This window comes from Oncorhynchus nerka, linkage group LG17 (assembly GCF_034236695.1).
Source record: "Oncorhynchus nerka isolate Pitt River linkage group LG17, Oner_Uvic_2.0, whole genome shotgun sequence".
Classification (NCBI taxonomy): Eukaryota; Metazoa; Chordata; class Actinopteri; order Salmoniformes; family Salmonidae; genus Oncorhynchus; species Oncorhynchus nerka.
The window spans coordinates 10,631,064-10,654,335 of NC_088412.1; the positions used below are offsets into that span (position 1 = coordinate 10,631,064).

At 45.6% G+C, this 23,272-nt stretch overlaps 1 pseudogene; it reads left to right on the forward strand.

The window, feature by feature from the left end:
• Positions 1 to 21,853, forward strand: part of LOC115117279 (tight junction protein ZO-1-like) — a 222,293-nt pseudogene extending 200,440 nt beyond the window's left edge.
• Positions 21,854 to 23,272: the final 1,419 nt, after the last annotated feature.

A 23,272-nucleotide genomic window follows, 5' to 3' on the forward strand; every position in this document is an offset into this window, starting at 1 on the left:
TACCAAGCCTGACCAGGTAGTTTACTACTATAGATAGTTCAGTAGATACCAAGCTCTGACCAGGTAGTTTACTACTATAGATAGTTCAGTAGATACCAAGCCCTGACCAGGTAGTTCACTACTATAGATAGTTCAGTAGATACCAAGCTGTGACCAGGTAGTTTACTACTATAGATAGTTCAGTAGATACCAAGCTCTGACCAGGTAGTTTACTACTATAGATAGTTCAGTAGATACCAAGCTCTGACCAGGTAGTTTACTACTATAGATAGTTCAGTAGATACCAAGCTCTGACCAGGTAGTTTACTACTATAGATAGTTCAGTAGATACCAAGCTCTGACCAGGTAGTTTACTACTATAGTTCAGTAGATACCAAGCTCTGACCAGGTAGTTTACTACTATAGATAGTTTGGTAGATACCAAGCTCTGACCAGGTAGTTTACTACTATAGATAGTTCAGTAGATACCAAGCTCTGAACAGGTAGTTCACTACTATAGATAGTTCAGTAGATACCAAGCTGTGACTAGGTAGTTCACTACTATAGATAGTTCAGTAGATACCAAGCTGTGACTAGGTAGTTTACTACTATAGATAGTTCAGTAGATACCAAGCCCTGACCAGGTAGTTCACTACTATAGATAGTTCAGTAGATACCAAGCCCTGACCAGGTAGTTTACTACTATAGATAGTTCAGTAGATACCAAGCCCTGACCAGGTAGTTTACTACTATAGATAGTTCAGTAGATACCAAGCTGTGACCAGGTAGTTTTACTACTATAGATAGTTCAGTAGATACAGCTTGACCAGGTAGTTTACTACTATAGATAGTTCAGTAGATACCAAGCCCTGACCAGGTAGTTTACTACTGTAGATAGTTCAGTAGATACCAAGCTCTGACCAGGTAGTTTACTACTGTAGATAGTTCAGTAGATACCAAGCTCTGACCAGGTAGTTTACTACTATAGATAGTTCAGTAGATACCAAGCCCTGACCAGGTAGTTTACTACTATAGATAGTTCAGTAGATACCAAGCCCTGACCAGGTAGTTCAGTAGATACCAAGCTCTGACCAGGTAGTTCACTACTATAGATAGTTCAGTAGATACCAAGCCCTGACCAGGTAGTTCACTACTATAGATAGTTCAGTAGATACCAAGCTGTGACCAGGTAGTTTACTACTATAGATAGTTCAGTAGATACCAAGCTGTGACCAGGTAGTTTACTACTATAGATAGTTCAGTAGATACCAAGCTCTGACCAGGTAGTTTACTACTATAGATAGTTCAGTAGATACCAAGCCCTGACCAGGTAGTTCACTACTATAGATAGTTCAGTAGATACCAAGCTGTGACCAGGTAGTTTACTACTATAGATAGTTCAGTAGATACCAAGCTCTGACCAGGTAGTTTACTACTATAGATAGTTCAGTAGATACCAAGCTCTGACCAGGTAGTTTACTACTATAGATAGTTCAGTAGATACCAAGCTCTGACCAGGTAGTTTACTACTATAGATAGTTCAGTAGATACCAAGCCCTGACCAGGTAGTTCAGTAGATACCAAGCCCTGACCAGGTAGTTCAGTAGATACCAAGCTCTGACCAGGTAGTTTACTACTATAGATAGTTCAGTAGATACCAAGCCCTGACCAGGTAGTTTACTACTATAGATAGTTCAGTAGATACCAAGCCCTGACCAGGTAGTTCACTACTATAGATAGTTCAGTAGATACCAAGCCCTGACCAGGTAGTTTACTACTATAGATAGTTCAGTAGATACCAAGCTCTGACCAGGTAGTTTACTACTATAGATAGTTCAGTAGATACCAAGCTGTGACCAGGTAGTTTACTACTATAGATAGTTCAGTAGATACCAAGCTCTGACCAGGTAGTTTACTACTATAGATAGTTCAGTAGATACCAAGCTCTGACCAGGTAGTTTACTACTATAGATAGTTCAGTAGATACCAAGCCCTGACCAGGTAGTTTACTACTATAGATAGTTCAGTAGATACAAGCTCTGACCAGGTAGTTTACTACTATAGATAGTTCAGTAGATACCAAGCTCTGACCAGGTAGTTTACTACTATAGATAGTTCAGTAGATACCAAGCTGTGACCAGGTAGTTTACTACTATAGATAGTTCAGTAGATACCAAGCTCTGACCAGGTAGTTTACTACTATAGATAGTTCAGTAGATACCAAGCTCTGACCAGGTAGTTTACTACTATAGATAGTTCAGTAGATACCAAGCTCTGACCAGGTAGTTTACTACTATAGATAGTTCAGTAGATACCAAGCTCTGACCAGGTAGTTTACTACTATAGTTCAGTAGATACCAAGCTCTGACCAGGTAGTTTACTACTATAGATAGTTTGGTAGATACCAAGCTCTGACCAGGTAGTTTACTACTATAGATAGTTCAGTAGATACCAAGCTCTGACCAGGTAGTTTACTACTATAGATAGTTCAGTAGATACCAAGCTCTGACCAGGTAGTTTACTACTATAGATAGTTCAGTAGATACCAAGCTCTGACCAGGTAGTTTACTACTATAGATAGTTCAGTAGATACCAAGCTCTGACCAGGTAGTTTACTACTATAGATAGTTTGTAGATACCAAGCCTGACCAGGTAGTTTACTACTATAGATAGTTTGGTAGATACCAAGCTCTGACCAGGTAGTTTACTACTATAGATAGTTCAGTAGATACCAAGCCCTGACCAGGTAGTTTACTACTATAGATAGTTCAGTAGATACCAAGCTCTGACCAGGTAGTTTACTACTATACATAGTTCAGTAGATACCAAGCTCTGACCAGGTAGTTTACTACTATAGATAGTTCAGTAGATACCAAGCTCTGACCAGGTAGTTTACTACTATAGATAGTTTGGTAGATACCAAGCTCTGACCAGGTAGTTTACTACTATAGATAGTTCAGTAGATACCAAGCTCTGACCAGGTAGTTTACTACTATAGATAGTTCAGTAGATACCAAGCTCTGACCAGGTAGTTTACTACTATAGTTCAGTAGATACGAAGCTCTGACCAGGTAGTTTACTACTATAGATAGTTTGGTAGATACCAAGCTCTGATGTCTGTCTTGGATGTCTCTCCCCTGCAGATGTACAAGAAGGATCTGTACAGTCTGGAGGAACCAGTGAGAGTGAACCACGGCGGCATGAAGTCGTCTCTGAGCTACACCCAGCAGCCCTACCAGGACAAACAGCCATACCGCCAGTACGACCACCCGCCTTACGCCTTCTGTAGCGACAGGGGGGGCTACGCCGAACCAAAGCCTCACCAGGGGAACTTTGACTCTCACCTGCACTACGACAACCGTGTGCCTCAAAACTACGATGATGGCCGGTGGCCCCCCTACGACCAGCAGACCTCTTCTCCCCAGCCCCCGGGGTATCAGCCTGGCCCGGTCCACCAGCAGGGCTACCCTCCCAGGGGTACCACCCCCTATGAGGACGGCCCTGTCAGGGACTACAGCCCCCCCCAGCCCCGCTACGATGAGGCCCCGGCGGGGATGCAGGGCTACGACGGCAAGCCTCGTCACGGTAAACCTCCGGGGCCAATGCGGTATGATGAACCGTCTCTCCCGCCCTCGGCTGGCCCTTACGACGCCTGCTCTCCCTACGAGGCCGAGCCCCCCACGGCTACTGCCTCAGCTCTCCCCGCTCCCCGGAACCCCCCAAGCAGTATTACGGAGACTCTGCTCCTGGCCGGAGACCCTCCTATAACCCGGTGCCTCCCAGTCGGGGCGGTGGCCACAACCGTGAACCTCTAATGACCTCTGACCCACCCCTTCCCCCTCACAAACCTGAGCCCTTGGCCTCTCCGGGAGAGATGGGGGTAAACGCGGGGTCCAAACCCCTCCCTCCACTGCCCCGGGGGGAGGAGGAAAAGGACGACCCAGCCATGAAGCCCCAGTCGGTGCTCAACAGGGTCAAGATGTTTGAGAATAAGAGGTCAGTGTCTGTGGACCGGGCCAAGGAGGCTGGCGACTCCACCGTGATGAGGGTACGTCTCTTATACCACGACACGGCCAAACACCTAGAACGCATGCTTGTAATGGATGTCTGGGGGGTCTCAGCCTGGGGTACTAGTAGCCCTGGTAGTTATAATGGATGTCTGGGGGGTCTCAGCCTGGGGTACTAGTAGCCCTGGTAGTTATAATGGATGTCTGGGGGGTCTCAGCCTGGGGTACTAGTAGCCCTGGTAGTTATAATGGATGTCTGGGGGGTCTCAGCCTGGGGTACTAGTAGCCCTGGTAGTTATAATGGATGTCTGGGGGGTCTCAGCCTGGGGTACTAGTAGCCCTGGTAGTTATAATGGATGTCTGGGGGGTCTCAGCCTGGGGTACTAGTAGCCCTGGTAGTTATAATGGATGTCTGGGGGGTCTCAGCCTGGGGTACTAGTAGCCCTGGTAGTTATAATGGATGTCTGGGGGGTCTCAGCCTGGGGTACTAGTAGCCCTGGTAGTTATAATGGATGTCTGGGGGGTCTCAGCCTGGGGTACTAGTAGCCCTGGTAGTTATAATGGATGTCTGGGGGTCTCAGCCTGGGTTACTAGTAGCCCAGGTAGTTATAATGGATATCTGGGGGGTCTCAGCCTGGGGTACTAGTAGCCCTGGTAGTTATAATGGATGTCTGGGGGGTCTCAGCCTGGGGTACTAGTAGCCCTGGTAGTTATAATGGATGTCTGGGGGGTCTCAGCCTGGGGTACTAGTAGCCCTGGTAGTTATAATGGATGTCTGGGGGGTCTCAGCCTGGGGTACTAGTAGGCCTGGTAGTTATAATGGATGTCTGGGGGGTCTCAGCCTGGGTTACTAGTAGCCCAGGTAGTTATAATGGATATCTGGGGGGGTCTCAGCCTGGGGTACTAGTAGCCCTGGTAGTTATAATGGATGTCTGGGGGTCTCAGCCTGGGGTACTAGTAGGCCTGGTAGTTATAATGGATGTCTGGGGGTACTTGGCCTATATATAACCGGTGTGAAATTGCTAGCTAGTTAGCAGTGCGCGCTAGTAGCGTTTCAATCTGTGACGTCACTCGCTCTGAGACATTGAAGTAGTTTCCCTTGCCCTGTCAGGGCCGCGGCTTTTGTGGAGCGATGGGTAACGAATCTTTGTGGGAGGCAATTGTTGATGTGTTCAGATGGTCCCTGGTTCAACTCCAGGTTGGGGGGCAAGGGGAGGAACCAATACATCCAGAGGGGGGGGGGGTACTTGGAAAGAATATAAAGCAGGCCTACTGATCAGTGGCAAATGGGGGTTGTTCTGACAGAGTAACGTGTGATTGGGATACCAGGATTAACATGTGAGGGTGTGTAGTTGGTTCCCACTATAAGGCCAAGCTGTCAAGTCAAAATGGGATATATAGTACAAATGAAAGAAAACAAAAACATTTTTGTTTATTGATCTTAATTGAATGTTGAGTGACGGGGCATAAATTTAGCACTGTGATTACAGTTTGAAGAAGATACATTGTAGAACCGAGCGGTGCTTCTGACTGCAACTTGACCTGATAGTGGACGACCTGGGTAGTCGTACGGTATTCTGTTTCAACCTGCCTGTGGTCTGTCTGGTGTTCCAGCCTGCGGACCTGCCCAGACCTATGACTGCACCTGGTCCTGTCCCCAAAGCCAACTCCCTCAGCAACCTGGAGCAGGAGAAACCTACATACAGGTGTGTGTATATACACACACAGCACAGCGCTCTGCTCTGGTGCTCATAACACCAGGGTTATGGGTTCAACCCCCAGAAATGATCACATACTATCCTGGAAGTCATGTTGGATCAGACTTGTGGTATATACTAAATATATATGAAGAGGTGGATGAAGGACAGTGGTGAGAAAATCCACATGGTCCATTTATCACTGTCAACCCCAGAGCTCCACCTAGTGGACATGTTAGACAGTGCAGCTACCAGGATGCATCAGGAAAACAGAATGCTGAACATGGTTCTGTAATGTGAAGCCCATCTTTCTCTCTCCTGTATTGATCAGTACTGTGACCTGTCTGTCTCTCCTGTATTGATCAGTACTGTGACCTGTCTGTCTCTCCTGTATCGACCTGTCTCTCTCCTGTATTGATCGGTACAGTGACCTGTCTGTCTCTCCTGTATTGATCGGTACAGTGACCTGTCTCTCTCTCCTGTATTGATCAGCACAGTGACCTGTCTCTCCTGTATTGATCAGTACAGTGACCTGTCTCTCTCTCCTGTATTGATCAGCACAGTGACCTGTCTCTCCTGTATTGATCGGTACAGTGACCTGTCTCTCCTGTATTGATCAGCACAGTGACCTGTCTCTCCTGTATTGATCAGCACAGTGACCTGTCTCTCCTGTATTGATCAGTACAGTGACCTGTCTGTCTCTCCTGTATTGATCGGTACAGTGACCTGTCTCTCTCTCCTGTATTGATCAGCACAGTGACCTGTCTCTCCTGTATTGATCAGTACAGTGACCTGTCTGTCTCTCCTGTATTGATCAGCACAGTGACCTCCCTCTCCTGTATTGATCAGCACAGTGACCTGTCTCTCCTGTATTGATCAGCACAGTGACCTGTCTCTCCTGTATTGATCAGCACAGTGACCTGTCTCTCTCTCCTGTATTGATCAGCACAGTGACCTGTCTCTCTCTCCTGTATTGATCAGCACAGTGACCTGTCTCTCCTGTATTGATCGGTACAGTGACCTGTCTCTCCTGTATTGATCAGCACAGTGACCTGTCTCTCCTGTATTGATCAGCACAGTGACCTGTCTCTCCTGTATTGATCAGTACAGTGACCTGTCTGTCTCTCCTGTATTGATCGGTACAGTGACCTGTCTCTCTCTCCTGTATTGATCAGCACAGTGACCTGTCTGTCTCTCCTGTATTGATCAGTACAGTGACCTGTCTGTCTCTCCTGTATTGATCAGCACAGTGACCTCTCTCTCCTGTATTGATCAGCACAGTGACCTCTCTCTCCTGTATTGATCAGCACAGTGACCCGTCTCTCCTGTATTGATCGGTACAGTGACCTGTCTCTCCTGTATTGATCAGCACAGTGACCTGTCTCTCCTGTATTGATCAGCACAGTGACCTGTCTCTCTCTCCTGTATTGATCAGCACAGTGACCTGTCTCTCCTGTATTGATCAGTACAGTGACCTGTCTGTCTCTCCTGTATTGATCAGCACAGTGACCTCTCTCTCCTGTATTGATCAGCACAGTGACCTGTCTCTCCTGTATTGATCAGCACAGTGACCTCTCTCTCCTGTATTGATCAGTACAGTGACCTGTCTGTCTCTCCTGTATTGATCAGCACAGTGACCTGTCTGTCTCTCCTGTATTGATCAGCACAGTGACCTGTCTCTCCTGTATTGATCGGCACAGTGACCTGTCTCTCCTGTATTGATCAGCACAGTGACCTGTCTCTCTCTCCTGTATTGATCAGCACAGTGACCTGTCTCTCCTGTATTGATCAGTACAGTGACCTGTCTCTCCTGTATTGATCGGCACAGTGACCTGTCTCTCTCTCCTGTATTGATCAGCACAGTGACCTCTCTCTCCTGTATTGATCGGTACAGTGACCTGTCTCTCCTGTATTGATCAGCACAGTGACCTGTCTCTCCTGTATTGATCAGTACAGTGACCTGTCTGTCTCTCCTGTATTGATCAGCACAGTGACCTGTCTGTCTCTCCTGTATTGATCAGCACAGTGACCTCTCTCTCCTGTATTGATCAGTACAGTGACCTGTCTCTCCTGTATTGATCGGCACAGTGACCTGTCTCTCTCTCCTATATTGATCAGCACAGTGACCTGTCTCTCCTGTATTGATCAGCACAGTGACCTGTCTCTCTCTCCTGTATTGATCAGTATAGTGACCTGTCTCTCTCTCCTGTATTGATCAGCACAGTGACCTCTCTCTCCTGTATTGATCAGCACAGTGACCTGTCTCTCCTGTATTGATCAGCACAGTGACCTGTCTCTCCTGTATTGATCGGTACAGTGACCTGTCTCTCTCTCCTGTATTGATCGGTACAGTGACCTGTCTCTCGTATGGATCGGTACAGTGACCTGTCTCTCTCTCCTGTATTGATCAGCACAGTGACCGCTCTCTCCTGTATTGATCAGCACAGTGACCTGTCTCTCCTGTATTGATCAGCACAGTGACCTGTCTCTCCTGTATTGATCAGCACAGTGACCTGTCTCTCCTGTATTGATCAGCACAGTGACCTGTCTCTCCTGTATTGATCAGCACAGTGACCTCTCTCTCCTGTATTGATCAGCACAGTGACCTGTCTCTCTCTTACTCTTGTGTTTATCCATGTTTGTACTCTTGCTATTACTGTGTGGATCTGTGCTGTCTGTCTGTCTGTCTCACTGTATGTCTGTCTGTCTGTCTCACTGTATGTCTGTCTGTCTGTCTCTCGGTCTCACTGTCTGTCTGTATGCCCCTCTGTCTGTCTGTCTGTCTGTCTGTCTGTCTGTCTCACTGTCTGTCTGTATGCCCCTCTGTCTGTCTGTCGCTTGCTCTACTTTCTCCTGTGTGGATGTGTTGAGCTCTCTAACTGGTTATCCTGTCTCTCCCTCTACTCTGTGGAATGGATGTGTTGAGCTCTCTAACTGGTTATCCTGTCTCTCCCTCTACTCTGTGGAATGGATGTGTTGAGCTCTCTAACTGGTTATCCTGTCTCTCCCTCTACTCTGTGGAATGGATGTGTTGAGCTCTCTAACTGGTTATCCTGTCTCTCCTCTACTCTGTGGAATGGATGTGTTGAGCTCTCTAACTGGTTATCCTGTCTCTCCCTCTACTCTGTGGAATGGATGTGTTGAGCTCTCTAACTGGTTATCCTGTCTCTCCCTCTACTCTGTGGAATGGATGTGTTGAGCTCTCTAACTGGTTATCCTGTCTCTCCCTCTACTCTGTGGAATGGATGTGTTGAGCTCTCTCTAAATGGATGTGTGGTTATCCTGTCTCTCCTCTACTCTGTGGAATGGATGTGTTGAGCTCTCTAACTGGTTATCCTGTCTCTCCTCTACTCTGTGGAATGGATGTGTTGAGCTCTCTAACTGGTTATCCTGTCTCTCCCTCTACTCTGTGGAATGGATGTGTTGAGCTCTCTAACTGGTTATCCTGTCTCTCCTCTACTCTGTGGAATGGATGTGTTGAGCTCTCTAACTGGTTATCCTGTCTCTCCTCTACTCTGTGGAATGGATGTGTTGAGCTCTCTAACTGGTTATCCTGTCTCTCCCTCTACTCTGTGGAATGGATGTGTTGAGCTCTCTAACTGGTTATCCTGTCTCTCCCTCTACTCTGTGGAATGGATGTGTTGAGCTCTCTAACTGGTTATCCTGTCTCTCCCTCTACTCTGTGGAATGGATGTGTTGAGCTCTCTAACTGGTTATCCTGTCTCTCCCTCTACTCTGTGGAATGGATGTGTTGAGCTCTCTAACTGGTTATCCTGTCTCTCCCTCTACTCTGTGGAATGGATGTGTTGAGCTCTCTAACTGGTTATCCTGTCTCTCCCTCTACTCTGTGGAATGGATGTGTTGAGCTCTCTAACTGGTTATCCTGTCTCTCCCTCTCTCTAACTGGTTATCCTGTCTCTCCCTCTACTCTGTGAATGGATGTGTTGAGCTCTCTAACTGGTTATCCTGTCTCTCCCTCTACTCTGTGGAATGGATGTGTTGAGCTCTCTAACTGGTTATCCTGTCTCTCCCTCTACTCTGTGGAATGGATGTGTTGAGCTCTCTAACTGGTTATCCTGTCTCTCCCTCTACTCTGTGGAATGGATGTGTTGAGCTCTCTAACTGGTTATCCTGTCTCTCCCTCTACTCTGTGGAATGGATGTGTTGAGCTCTCTAACTGGTTATCCTGTCTCTCCCTCTACTCTGTGGAATGGATGTGTTGAGCTCTCTAACTGGTTATCCTGTCTCTCCCTCTACTCTGTGGAATGGATGTGTTGAGCTCTCTAACTGGTTATCCTGTCTCTCCCTCTACTCTGTGGAATGGATGTGTTGAGCTCTCTAACTGGTTATCCTGTCTCTCCCTCTACTCTGTGGAATGGATGTGTTGAGCTCTCTAACTGGTTATCCTGTCTCTCCCTCTACTCTGTGGAATGGATGTGTTGAGCTCTCTAACTGGTTATCCTGTCTCTCCCTCTACTCTGTGGAATGGATGTGTTGAGCTCTCTAACTGGTTATCCTGTCTCTCCCTCTACTCTGTGGAATGGATGTGTTGAGCTCTCTAACTGGTTATCCTGTCTCTCCCTCTACTCTGTGGAATGGATGTGTAAGTGTATCAGTGTTGGAGTCAATTCAATTTCAAGTTTTTTTATTTTTTTATTGCAAATTGGAATTTGGTTTACTTTCTGAATTGACTGAAATTGAAATGTAATTGACCCCAACGTTTATCTGTGCTGCTCTCTGACTGTCCCTCGCTCCCGCCATCTCTCCCACAGAGCCCCCGAGCCCCAGAATGCCCCTGGGTCTAAGCCCCTGGATGACGTGGCCCACTCCTCCAACCATTACGATGCTGACGAGGATGAGGAGTACTACAGGAAGCAGCTGTCCTACTTTGACCGCCGCAGCTTCGACAGCAAGACCATGAACCCCACCCCCGGGATCAACCGCTTCCCACCACAGACCCAGCTAGCTTACCCTTACAACAGGTAAACTACCCATAACCCCTACAACAGGTACACTACCCATAACCCCTACAACAGGTACACTACACTACCCATAACCCCTACCACAGTTACACTACCCATAACCCTTACAACAGGTAAACTACACTACTCATAACCCTTACAACAGGTACACTACCCATAACCCCTACAACAAGTAAACTACCCATAACCCCTACAACAGGTACACTACCCATAACCCCTACAACAGGTACACTACACTACCCATAACCCCTACCACAGTTACACTACCCATAACCCTTACAACAGGTAAACTACACTACTCATAACCCTTACAACAGGTACACTACCCATAACCCCTACAACAGGTAAACTACCCATAACCCCTACAACAGGTACACTACCCATAACCCCTACAACAGGTACACTACACTACCCATAACCCCTACCACAGTTACACTACCCATAACCCTTACAACAGGTAAACTACACTACTCATAACCCTTACAACAGGTACACTACCCATAACCCCTACAACAGGTGCACTACCCATAACCCCTTACAACAGGTACACTACCCATAACCCCTTACAACAGGTACACTACCCATAACCCCTTACAACAGGTACACTACCCATAACCCCTTACAACAGGTACACTACCCATAACCCCTACAACAGGTACACTACCCATAACCCCTACAACAGGTACACTACGCTACCCATAACCCCTACAACAGGTACACTACACTACCCATAACCCCTACAACAGGTAAACTACACTACCCATAACCCCTACAACAGGTAAACTACACTACCCATAATCCCTACAACAGGTAAACTACACTACCCCTACAACAGGTAAACTACACTACCCATAACCCCTACAACAGGTACACTACACTACCCATAACCCCTACAACAGGTAAACTACACTACCCATAACCCCTACCACAGGTACACTACACTACCCATAACCCCTACAACAGGTACACTACACTACCCATAACCCCTACAACAGGTAAACTACACTACCCATAACCCCTACAACAGGTACACTACACTACCCATAACCCCTACAACAGGTAAACTACACTACCCATAACCCTTACCACAGGTACACTACACTACCCATAACCCCTACAACAGGTAAACTACACTACCCATAACCCTTACAACAGGTAAACTACACTACTCATAACCCTTACAACAGGTACACTACCCATAACCCCTACAACAGGTAAACTACCCATAACCCCTACAACAGGTACACTACACTACCCATAACCCCTACCACAGGTACACTACACTACCCATAACCCCTACCACAGGTAAACTACACTACCCATAACCCCTACAACAGGTACACTACACTACCCATAACCCCTACAACAGGTAAACTACACTACCCATAACCCCTACCACAGGTACACTACACTACCCATAACCCCTACAACAGGTAAACTACACTACCCATAACCCCTACCACAGGTACACTACACTACCCATAACCCCTACAACAGGTAAACTACACTACTCATAACCCTTACAACAGGTACACTACCCATAACCCCTACAACAGGTAAACTACCCATAACCCCTACCACAGGTACACTACACTACCCATAACCCCTACAACAGGTACACTACACTACCCATAACTCCTACAACATGTAAACTACACTACCCATAACCCCTACAACACGACCCAGCCCCAAGGCACATGTGTACTGTAGATCTGAGAGGGGAAGTACAATCAATATCGTCAGAGATCAGGCTGACTGTCAGCATTTTGAGGGGATCATGTCCTGAGGCAGAACTGCTAATCTTCATCGCATAATGAGTTATTGGAGAATCAAGGTGACACTGATTCGTAGATTAAATGATTCTTCACAATTTCACTGCAATGATCTTAAACACCTTCTGTCGTATCTGTGTTTTAGGGCGGAGTCTGTGGAGAAGGTGAGTCCGGTAGAGAAGAGGTACGAGCCCCTCCCCCAGATCAGTCCTGTCTCCCAGTACGGACCCCCCAGCCCTGCCGTACCACCCAACAGCCTGCCCAAACTCACCACCAATGATGGTAACGAACCATGATAATGTCATGTAGCCTTTTTAATCCAGCAAAGTACTGACAATTCACTTATGCTTTTAGTAGCCACCAGAAAAATCACCTCTACCATGTAATAGTGTGGTAGACTTGTGGCTGTATAGACGTGCAAAGGCTGAATCTAGGCTGTATCACGGTGGTCACATCCCTTCCCCTCTCTCTCTAGTGAACTCACATCCCTCTCTCTCTCTAGTGAACTCACATCCCTCTCTCTAGTGAACTCACATGTCTTCCGCTCTCTCTAGTGAACTCACATTTCTTCCGCTCTCTCTAGTGAACTCACATCCCTTCCCATCTCTAGTGAACTCACATCCCTTCCCCTCTCTCTCTAGTGAACTCACATCCCTCTCTCTAGTGAACTCACGTCCCTCTCTCTAGTGAACTCACGTCCCTCTCTCTAGTGAACTCACGTCCCTCTCTCTCTAGTGAACTCACGTCCCTCTCTCTCTAGTGAACTCACGTCCCTCTCTCTCTAGTGAACTCACGTCCCTCTCTCTCTAGTGAACTCACGTCCCTCTCTCTCTAGTGAACTCACATCCCTTCCCCTCTCTCTCTCGTGAACTCACATCCCTCTCCCTCTCTCTCTAGTGAACTCACATCCCTCTCTCTCTAGTGAACTCACATTCCTTCCCCTCTCTCTCTAGTGAACTCACATTCCTTCCCCTCTCTCTCTAGTGAACTCACAGCCCGACAATATCCTCAGCGCCTCTCCCAAACACGATCTCTCCGGCCTTCGCCCCTCTACCCTCCAGGATCTCCCCTCCCAGCCCTACCTGGCCCAGAGGTCCCCAGTGGGGGTCAACGGCACCGACGCACCCCCCAAAACCCCTGGAACCACCCCCACCCCACAAAGCTACAACCGATATGTCCCTAAGCCTTACACCTCCTCGGCCCGGCCCTTCGAGAGGAAGTTTGAGAGCCCCAAGTTCAACCACAACCTCCTCCCCAACGACCTCCTGATCAGTAGCAGCAACCCCAAACCCAGTGTGGTCAACAACAACAGCAGGACCAAGCCGCCGCTGTCTCCTCAGGCCCTGGACCACGACAGTGGACTGGACACGTTCACACGCACCATGGACAACAGGGGGCCCAAGTACCAGCAGCACAACAACTTAGTCAACAATGCTGTTCCCAAGGCCATACCTGTCAGGTAAGGATATGGAGGGACTCAAACCCTGGTCAGGTGACTGTTAACGGTTATCCCAAGAGTTCCGAACCTCTTGACAAGGTGTTAGTTTGGCAAGGTTGTTCCAATATGGTCATTTAGCAGATACCTCGTTGTTATGCCTGTAGCCCCAGCCTCCCGCCACCTACAGTACTCATTAAATCACTGGAACATCCGCAACATCATACAGGCACTGGCCATATTTACTGAAGTACTAAATCATGGTTCTGAGTTCTGACCTTGTCGTGACCTCTGTGACTGTTACTCTGCTTCTGTGGTGGAGGACTCCTTTAGCTCCGCCTACAGCTCTGCCTTTAGCTCCGCCTCTCTTCACCATACACCAAAACACTCATTACCTGTCTTCCATATACTAAAACACTCATTACCTGTCTTCCATATACTAAAACACTCATTACCTGTCTTCCATATACTAAAGCACTCATTACCTGTCTTCCATATACTAAAGCACTCATTACCTGTCTTCCATATACTAAAACACTCATTACCTGTCTTCCATATACTAAAACACTCATTACCTGTCTTCCATATACTAAAACACTCATTACCTGTCTTGAACGTCATATACAAGCAATGGCAATAATTATACATCTGAGGAAGCATGTTTATGACCTTGTAGGGTTATGTAGCAGGGTTATGTAGCAGGGTCATGTAGGGACCTGGTTATGTAGGGGCCTGGTTATGTAGCAGGTTTATGTAGGGACCTGGTTATGTAGCAGGGTTATGTAGGAACCTGGTTATGTAGCAGGGTTATGTTGTGGCCTGGTTATGTAGCAGGGTTATGTTGTGGCCTGGTTATGTAGAGGCCTGGTTATGTAGCAGGGTCATGTAGGGACCTGGTTATGTAGCAGGGTTATGTAGAGGCCTGGTTATGTAGCAGGGTTATGTAGGGGCCTGGTTATGTAGCAGGGTTATGTATGGGCCTGGTTATGTAGCAGGGTTATGTAGGGGCCTGGTTATGTAGCAGGGTTATGTAGGGGCCTGGTTATGTAGCAGGGTTATGTAGGGACCTGGTTATGTAGCAGGGTTATGTAGGGACCTGGTTATGTAGCAGGGTTATGTAGGGACCTGGTTATGTAGCGACCTGGTTATGTAGCAGGGTTATGTAGGGACCTGGTTATGTAGGGACCTGGTTATGTAGCAGGGTTATGTAGGGACCTGGTTATGTAGGGACCTGGTTATGTAGCAGGGTTATGTAGAGGCCTGGTTATGTAGGGACCTGGTTATGTAGCAGGTTTATGTAGGGGCCTGGTTATGTAGCAGGGTTATGTAGGGGCCTGGTTATGTAGCAGGGTTATGTAGTGGCCTGGTTATGTAGCAGGGTCATGTAGTGGCCTGGTTATGTAGCAGGGTTATGTAGGGACCTGGTTATGTAGCAGGGGTATGTAGGGACCTGGTTATGTTGCAGGGTTATGTAGCAGAGTTATGTAGGGACCTGGTTATGTAGCAGGGTTATGTAGGGACCTGGTTATGTTGCAGGTTTATGTAGGGGCCTGGTTATGTAGCAGGGTTATGTAGGGGCCTGGTTATGTAGCAGGGTTGTGTTGTGGCCTGGTTATGTAGCAGGGTCATGTAGGGATCTGGTTATGTAGCAGGGTTATGTTGGGACCTGGTTATGTAGCAGGGTTATGTAGGGGCCTGGTTATGTAGCAGGGTTATGTAGGGACCTGGTTATGTAGCAGGGTTATGTAGGGACCTGGTTATGTAGCCTGCTGTTGGCATGACTCACTGTTCAGCCTCTACCTTCTCCCCCCTCTAGATCAGCCCCTCCACATTTCACATCTCTACCCCAGTGTTCTATACAGTATAGATAGTAACTAACTCTCTACCCCAGTGTTCTATACAGTATAGATAGTAACTAACTCTCTACCCCAGTGTTCCTTACAGTATAGATAGTAACTAACTCTACCCCAGTGTTCTATACAGTATAGATAGTAACTAACTCTACCCCAGTGTTCTATACAGTATAGATAGTAACTAACTCTACCCCAGTGTTCTATACAGTATAGATAGTAACTAACTCTCTACCCCAGTGTTCCTTACAGTATAGATAGTAACTAACTCTACCCCAGTGTTCTATACAGTATAGATAGTAACTAACTCTACCCCAGTGTTCTATACAGTATAGATAGTAACTAACTCTCTACCCCAGTGTTCTATACAGTATAGATAGTAACTAACTCTCTACCCCAGTGTTCCTTACAGTATAGATAGTAACTAACTCTACCCCAGTGTTCTATACAGTATAGATAGTAACTAACTCTACCCCAGTGTTCTATACAGTATAGATAGTAACTAACTCTACCCCAGTGTTCTATACAGTATAGATAGTAACTAACTCTCTACCCCAGTGTTCCTTACAGTATAGATAGTAACTAACTCTACCCCAGTGTTCTATACAGTATAGATAGTAACTAACTCTCTACCCCAGTGTTCTATACAGTATAGATAGTAACTAACTCTCTACCCCAGTGTTCTATACAGCATAGATAGTAACTAACTCTCTACCCCAGTGTTCTATACAGTATAGATAGTAACTAACTCTACCCCAGTGTTCTATACAGTATAGATAGTAACTACCTCTCTACCCCAGTGTTCTATACAGTATAGATAGTAACTACCTCTCTACCCCAGTGTTCTATACAGTATAGATAGTAACTAACTCTCTACCCCAGTGTTCTATACAGTATAGATAGTAACTACCTCTCTACCCCAGTGTTCTATACAGCATAGATAGTAACTAACTCTCTACCCCAGTGTTCCTTACAGTATAGATAGTAACTACCTCTCTCTACCCCATTGTTCTATACAGTATAGATAGTAACTAACTCTCTACCCCAGTGTTCTATACAGTATAGATAGTAACTAACTCTCTACCCCAGTGTTCTATACAGCATAGATAGTAACTAACTCTCTACCCCAGTGTTCTATACAGTATAGATAGTAACTAACTCTACCCCAGTGTTCTATACAGTATAGATAGTAACTACCTCTCTACCCCAGTGTTCCTTACAGTATAGATAGTAACTACCTCTCTCTACCCCAGTGTTCTATACAGTATAGATAGTAACTAACAGTCACAACTCTCTCTCCTCTCTACCCCAGTGTTCTGGAGGATGACGAGGAGGATGAAGGTCACACAGTGGTGGCCACGGCCCGGGGGATCTTCAACTGTAACGGCGGGGTGCTGAGCTCCATCGAGACGGGAGTCAGCATCATCATCCCCCAGGGAGCCATCCCCGACAGCATAGAACAGGAGATCTATTTCAAGGTCTGTCGGGACAACAGCATCCTGCCCCCCCTGGACAAGGAGAAAGGTATGTGTCTAGTGTTTTCTTAATCACTATGCCCACTGGATAGTACATCTTACTCTTGTTGCTCTAGCAGAAGTGCTGCCAACTCAGGACCCTGGAGACAAGGGTTCGATCCCCATGGTCCATCTCGATCTTCCATCCCTTTCAACTGTCTTCCCCCTTTTCTCAAGATCTGTCTATCTTAAATATGAAAGGAGAGCAGAATTCCATTCTCCTAAAGACAAAATATAAAACATATCATTCTTGCCTCTATCTATTCCATCCAGGAGAGACCCTGCTCAGCCCTCTGGTGATGTGTGGGCCTCACGGTCTTCAGTTCCTGAAGCCGGTGGAACTGCGTCTACCTCACTGTGCGTCTATGACCCCAGATGGTTGGTCTTTTGCTCTAAAATCCTCCGACTCCTCGTCGGGTACGCTGTCCTCTATCTGTCCTTTTGGGGGTTGGGTCGGGGCTTCGGTGGTCTGTGTGATTGGTTGGGGGTTGAGTCGGGGATTCAAATGGCTTGTGTGATTGGTTGGCGGTTGGGTCGGGGCTTCGGGTGGCCTGTGTGATTGGTTGGAGGTTGAGTCGGGGCTTCAAATGGCTTGTGTGATTGGTTGGGTCGGGGCTTCGGCTGGCCTGTGTGATTGGTTGGTGTTGTGATTGAGGAGGGGTCACCATAGAGTTGGATAAGAGTACATTTGATAAGGGGCGGGCTGTGATTCCAACTCTATGGGTGTCGCTGGGGAGCGAATTTCCAGTCAGGTAAATGGAAATTCCAAGTCAATAATTAAAATTTGTAAAAATGTATAATGATTTCTCAATAAACCCGAGAATGAGAAGCTCTTTAATTCCAATATTTCAAAAAACAAACAATTGAAATGGATTTGACCCCAACCCTGCAAAAGAGAGATCTGGCTTGTTCATCGTCTTTATCACTCATCTACTGGTTTCCATTTTCTAGTCACAACATTGGATTTTTGTAACAATCTGAACATTTGTATCACCTAAGTAGTTATTTCCCACAGCAGTTACAATGTGAGGATTATGAAAATAGCCTGTGTTGTTGTTGCACCTAACACACACTACCATTCAGAAGTTTGGGGTCACTTAGAAATGTCCTTATTTACCATGAAATTAGTTGCAAAATGAATCAGAAATATAGTCAAAACATTGACAAGGTTATAAATAATGATTTTTAAATGAAATAATAATTGTGTCCTTCAAAGAATCCTCCATTTGAAAAAAGTACGACCTTTGGCATTCTAGGTAATCTGAAGAGATTTCACCCCATGCTTCCTGAAGCTCCTCTCACAAGTTGGATTGTCTTGATGGGCACTTCTTACGTGTCAAGCTGCTCCCACAACAGCTCAATAGGGTTGAGATCTGGTGACTGTGCTGTCCACTCCATTATAGACAGAATACCAGCTGACTGCTTCTTCCCTAAATAGTTATTGCATAGTGTCGTGGAGAATCGTTTCAGAAATATAATACTCTAACAAGAACTTGTGAAATCAATATAGACTTTAATACAAACGTAACAGAGCTGAGCCCTTCCATGGAAGGACCCTCTCACAAACACAACAGAGCTGAGCCCCTCCATGGAAGGACCCTCTCACAAACACAACAGAGCTGAGCCCCTCCGTGGAAGAACCCTATCACAAACATAACAGAGCTAAGCCCCTCCATGGAAGGACCCTCTCACAAAGGTAACAGAGCTGAGCCCCTCCATGGAAGGACCTTATCACTAACATAACAGGGCCAAGCCCCTCCATGGAAGGACCCTATCACAAACATAACAGAGCTAAGCCCCTCCATGGAAGGACCCTCTCACAAACATAAGAGCTGAGCCCCTCCATGGAAGGACCCTATCACAAACATAACAGAGCTGAGCCCCTCCATGGAAGGACCCTATCACAAACGTAACAGAGCTGAGCCCCTCCATGGAAGGACCCTATCACAAACGTAACAGAGCTGAGCCCCTCCATGGAAGGACCTTATCACTAACATAACAGAGCTGAGCCCCTCCATGGAAGGACCCTATCACAAACGTAACAGAGCTGAGCCCCTCCATGGAAGGACCTTATCACTAACATAACAGAGCTGAGCCCCTCCATGGAAGGACCTTATCACTAACATAACAGGGCCAAGCCCCTCCATGGAAGGACCCTCTCACAAACGTAACAGAGCTGAGCCCCTCCATGGAAGGACCCTCTCACAAACGTAACAGAGCTGAGCCCCTCCATGGAAGGACCTTATCACTAACATAACAGGGCCAAGCCCCTCCATGGAAGGACCCTCTCACAAACGTAACAGAGCTGAGCCCCTCCATGGAAGGACCCTCTCACAAACGTAACAGAGCTGAGCCCCTCCATGGAAGGACCTTATCACTAACATAACAGAGCTGAGCCCCTCCATGGAAGGACCCTATCACAAACGTAACAGAGCTGAGCCCCTCCATGGAAGGACCCTATCACAAACGTAACAGAGCTGAGCCCCTCCATGGAAGGACCCTCTCACAAACGTAACAGAGCTGAGCCCCTCCATGGAAGGACCCTCTCACAAACGTAACAGAGCTGAGCCCCTCCATGGAAAGAGACTTAACTTCTCATATTACAGAGTCCTGCCTCTATAGGATTCTGTCTTTGCATAACATATAGAGTCCCCCCCCCCCTCCCTCTATATGAAAATAGCTTCCCTTGACCTTTCTCCATTATTTTTATTTTCATCTCAGAGCTTGTTCACGCCCACTAACGCTCATATCTGCTTTTGGTTAGGTTATCATGATGGTAGAACTCCTTTCACATTCTAAAAAGAATGCATTGCATGCTTATGTTTCACGTGTTAGTCATCGGTTATCTTGCTTCCATCCTGCTGACCAATAGTGCGTCCAGCTGTCATAAATGTACGTATGGCCTGTTCCCTTTCAGAAATAGAGTATAGCCTGGGTGTCATCTTCTCTTAATGTGTATGTCCTTGCTTCTTCAGCCTGGCAACTAGACCTATTTATATTTAATGCTTAGCTCTCCTTTAACACTTAGCTCCCACAATAGTTTGGAGCTGTGCTTTGGGTCATTGTCCTGTTGTAGGAGGAAATTGGCTCCAATTAAGTGCCGTCCACAGGGTATGGCATGGTGTTGGAAAATGGAGTGATAGCCTTCCTTCATCAAGATCCATTTTACCCTGAACAAATCTCCCACTTTACCACCACCAAAGCACCCCCAGACCATCACATCGCCTCCACCATGCTTCACAGATGGCATCAAGCACTCCTCCAGCATCTTTTCATTTTTTCTGCATCTCATGAATGTTCTTCTTTGTGATCCAAACTCCTCAAACTTAGATTTCTCTGTCCATAACACTTCTTTCCAATCTTCCTCTGTTCAGTGTCTGTTATTTTGCCCATCTTAATCTTTTCTTTTTATTGGCCAGTCTGAGATATGACTTTTTCTTTGCAGCTCTGCCTAGAAGGCCAGCATCCCGCAGTGGCCTCATCACTGTTAACGTTGAGACTGGTATTTTGCATACTACTTAATGAAGCTGCCAGTTGAGGACTTGTGAGGCGTCTGTTTCTCAAACTAGACACTCGAATGTACTTGTCCTCTAGTTCAGTTGTGCACCGGGGGCCTCCCACTCCTCTTTCTATTCTGGTTAGAGCCAGTTTGTGCTGTTCTGTGAAGGGAGTAGTACACAGCGTTGTAAGAGATCTTCAGTTTCTTGGCAATTTCTCACATGGAAGCCTTCATTTCTCAGAGCAAGAATAGACTGATGAGTTTCAGAAGAAAGTTATTTGTTTCTGGCCATTTTGAGCCTGTAACGAACCTACAAATCCTGATGCTCCAGATTCTCAACTAGTCTAAAGAAGGACAGTTTTATTGCTTCTTTGTTAGCACAGCTGAAAACTGTTATGCTGATTGATTGCAAAAGGGTTTTCTAATGATCAATTAGCCTTTTAAAATGATAAACTTAGATTAGCTAACACAACGTGCCATTGGAACACAGGAGTGATGGTTGCTGATAATGGGCCTCTGCACGCCTATGTCGATATTCTATTTTTTTTTTTTTTATCTACCGTTTCCAGCTACAATAGTCATTTACAACATTAACCATGTCTACACTGTGCTTCTGATTAATTTCATGCTATTTTAATGGCAAAAAAATTGCACTGCACGTACATTCCTCACACACAATATACATGATGATTTTTTTGTGTCAGTTCTCGTCAGCGTATGCTGTTATTTACGGCCTTAAACAAATGGAAAGAACTGCACAATAAGACAGACAACCAACCAACCCGACCGACTGACCATTAACTGTGTTCCTGTTTCTCTAATTCCTTCAGGTGACTCCAAGACATGGCAGAACAAGTCTCTCCCAGGAGACCCCAACTACCTGGTGGGAGCCAACTGTGTGTCTGTGCTCATTGACCACTTCTGAACATAGAGGGAGACAGCTGGCCTGTTACTGAATGTGTTAGATCAGGGGGCAGCCACAGACTGAAACGTTGCCCTCCTCTCCTGCTGCTGTCCTCCTCCCAGGCAGCAGGGGGCAGCACTGCTTGACTTGATGAAGCACGAACTTGATTCTTGAATATTGAACATTGATGCATCGTTTACTGCGCCCCCAAAAAAAAAAAAAAAAAAAAAAACTCAGCAAGGTAGGAGGCCCATTGAAGTGGGAGGAGTCTCAACGCAGCATCCTATCCCAGTGCTGTGCCCCCCCCTTTTTTTGGTGCTTTAACTAAAGGCTTGCAAAAAATAACTTTTAAAAACTAAAATATAATATATTTAAAAAATTGAGCTGTTGTTGGAATGCATGAACAGACTGACTGAAGAATAATCTCATTTTGAAATTCTTTGCCTTTGTTTTTTTTCCTTTTAAACCAAGTCTGAGCAAATTGCAAGAAAAATAACATTTTTGAAAAAAATTCTAGATAAGGAGAATTCTTGAAAAAAAAAAAAACATTTAAATAATTGCAACGAAAATTTTCCAATTTAATGTATGCACTCACAAACAGAAAAGACAATATATGCAAAAAAAAAAACGTATTTGTTTGTGAGGTTGTCTGTGGTCATGCGTTTCTCTCTTGAATGATAGCTAAGGACTTGCAGATGATCTCATCTCAACAAGGGTTGTGAAGGAAGATTGGAGATGAAGTACTGTAGGCATCGTTTATGAAGGTATAAGACTGAAGGTAAAGTATTGGCATTGGATGCCCCCCTGTTTGGTTGGTCAAATGGACTTTCTCTAGAAGAAGTGAATCTTTTGTAGTTATGTTTTACCGTAGATAAATGTAACTGACTTGATTTGACAAACTCCTGCAGCGGTCTACATCTCTATGCATGTGCTATGACTCAGGTCCAGAAGCCTGCTTACTACTAAGTTCAAACACATTAAAAGTCCCATCTTACACTGCAAGCAGTGCTGCCTTATCTGCATAGTAACTTCTTTTTTTTTCAGTATAAAGACTTACTTAAAAAGAGATTTTTAAGTTGTAGTGATTGATCAATTATGGAAGTAAAAATGAAAATAAAAAAGCATTTCTCTGCATTTTCAACCCATTATATCAGTGAACTTGGATTTAGCATACAATAATATTTGAGGCTGATGAAGCAGTAAATGCTTTCTTTTCCTGCTATGCATATTGAAGTTTGAGAAAATACTACAAACAAAAACATGTTTAAATTGTGGCTGTACATAATGCTAGCAAATGGCCTTGGTTCGCTGTAAATGAACTTTTCTACATTTGTTATTTTGTATAAAAGTTTTTTTTATTTTTATGTTTCTTAAAAAAAAAAAAAAGAGCGAAAATGATGATTTAATTGGTTGTGTTTGTATTCTGGTTATACATGCCTACCGTGAGCCTTGGAACTGACCTACAGTAAGCAGTAATAAAATCAAACTTTTCTACCATCATACATACCCCCACACAACACTACTACTTAAAAGGAATTTCTAACAATCAGAAATAACTTTTTTTTTTTTTCTTCTTATTTACAAAAAAAAAAAAATGAGAAAAAGTGCTTGGTTTAAATCATTTTAAAAGATC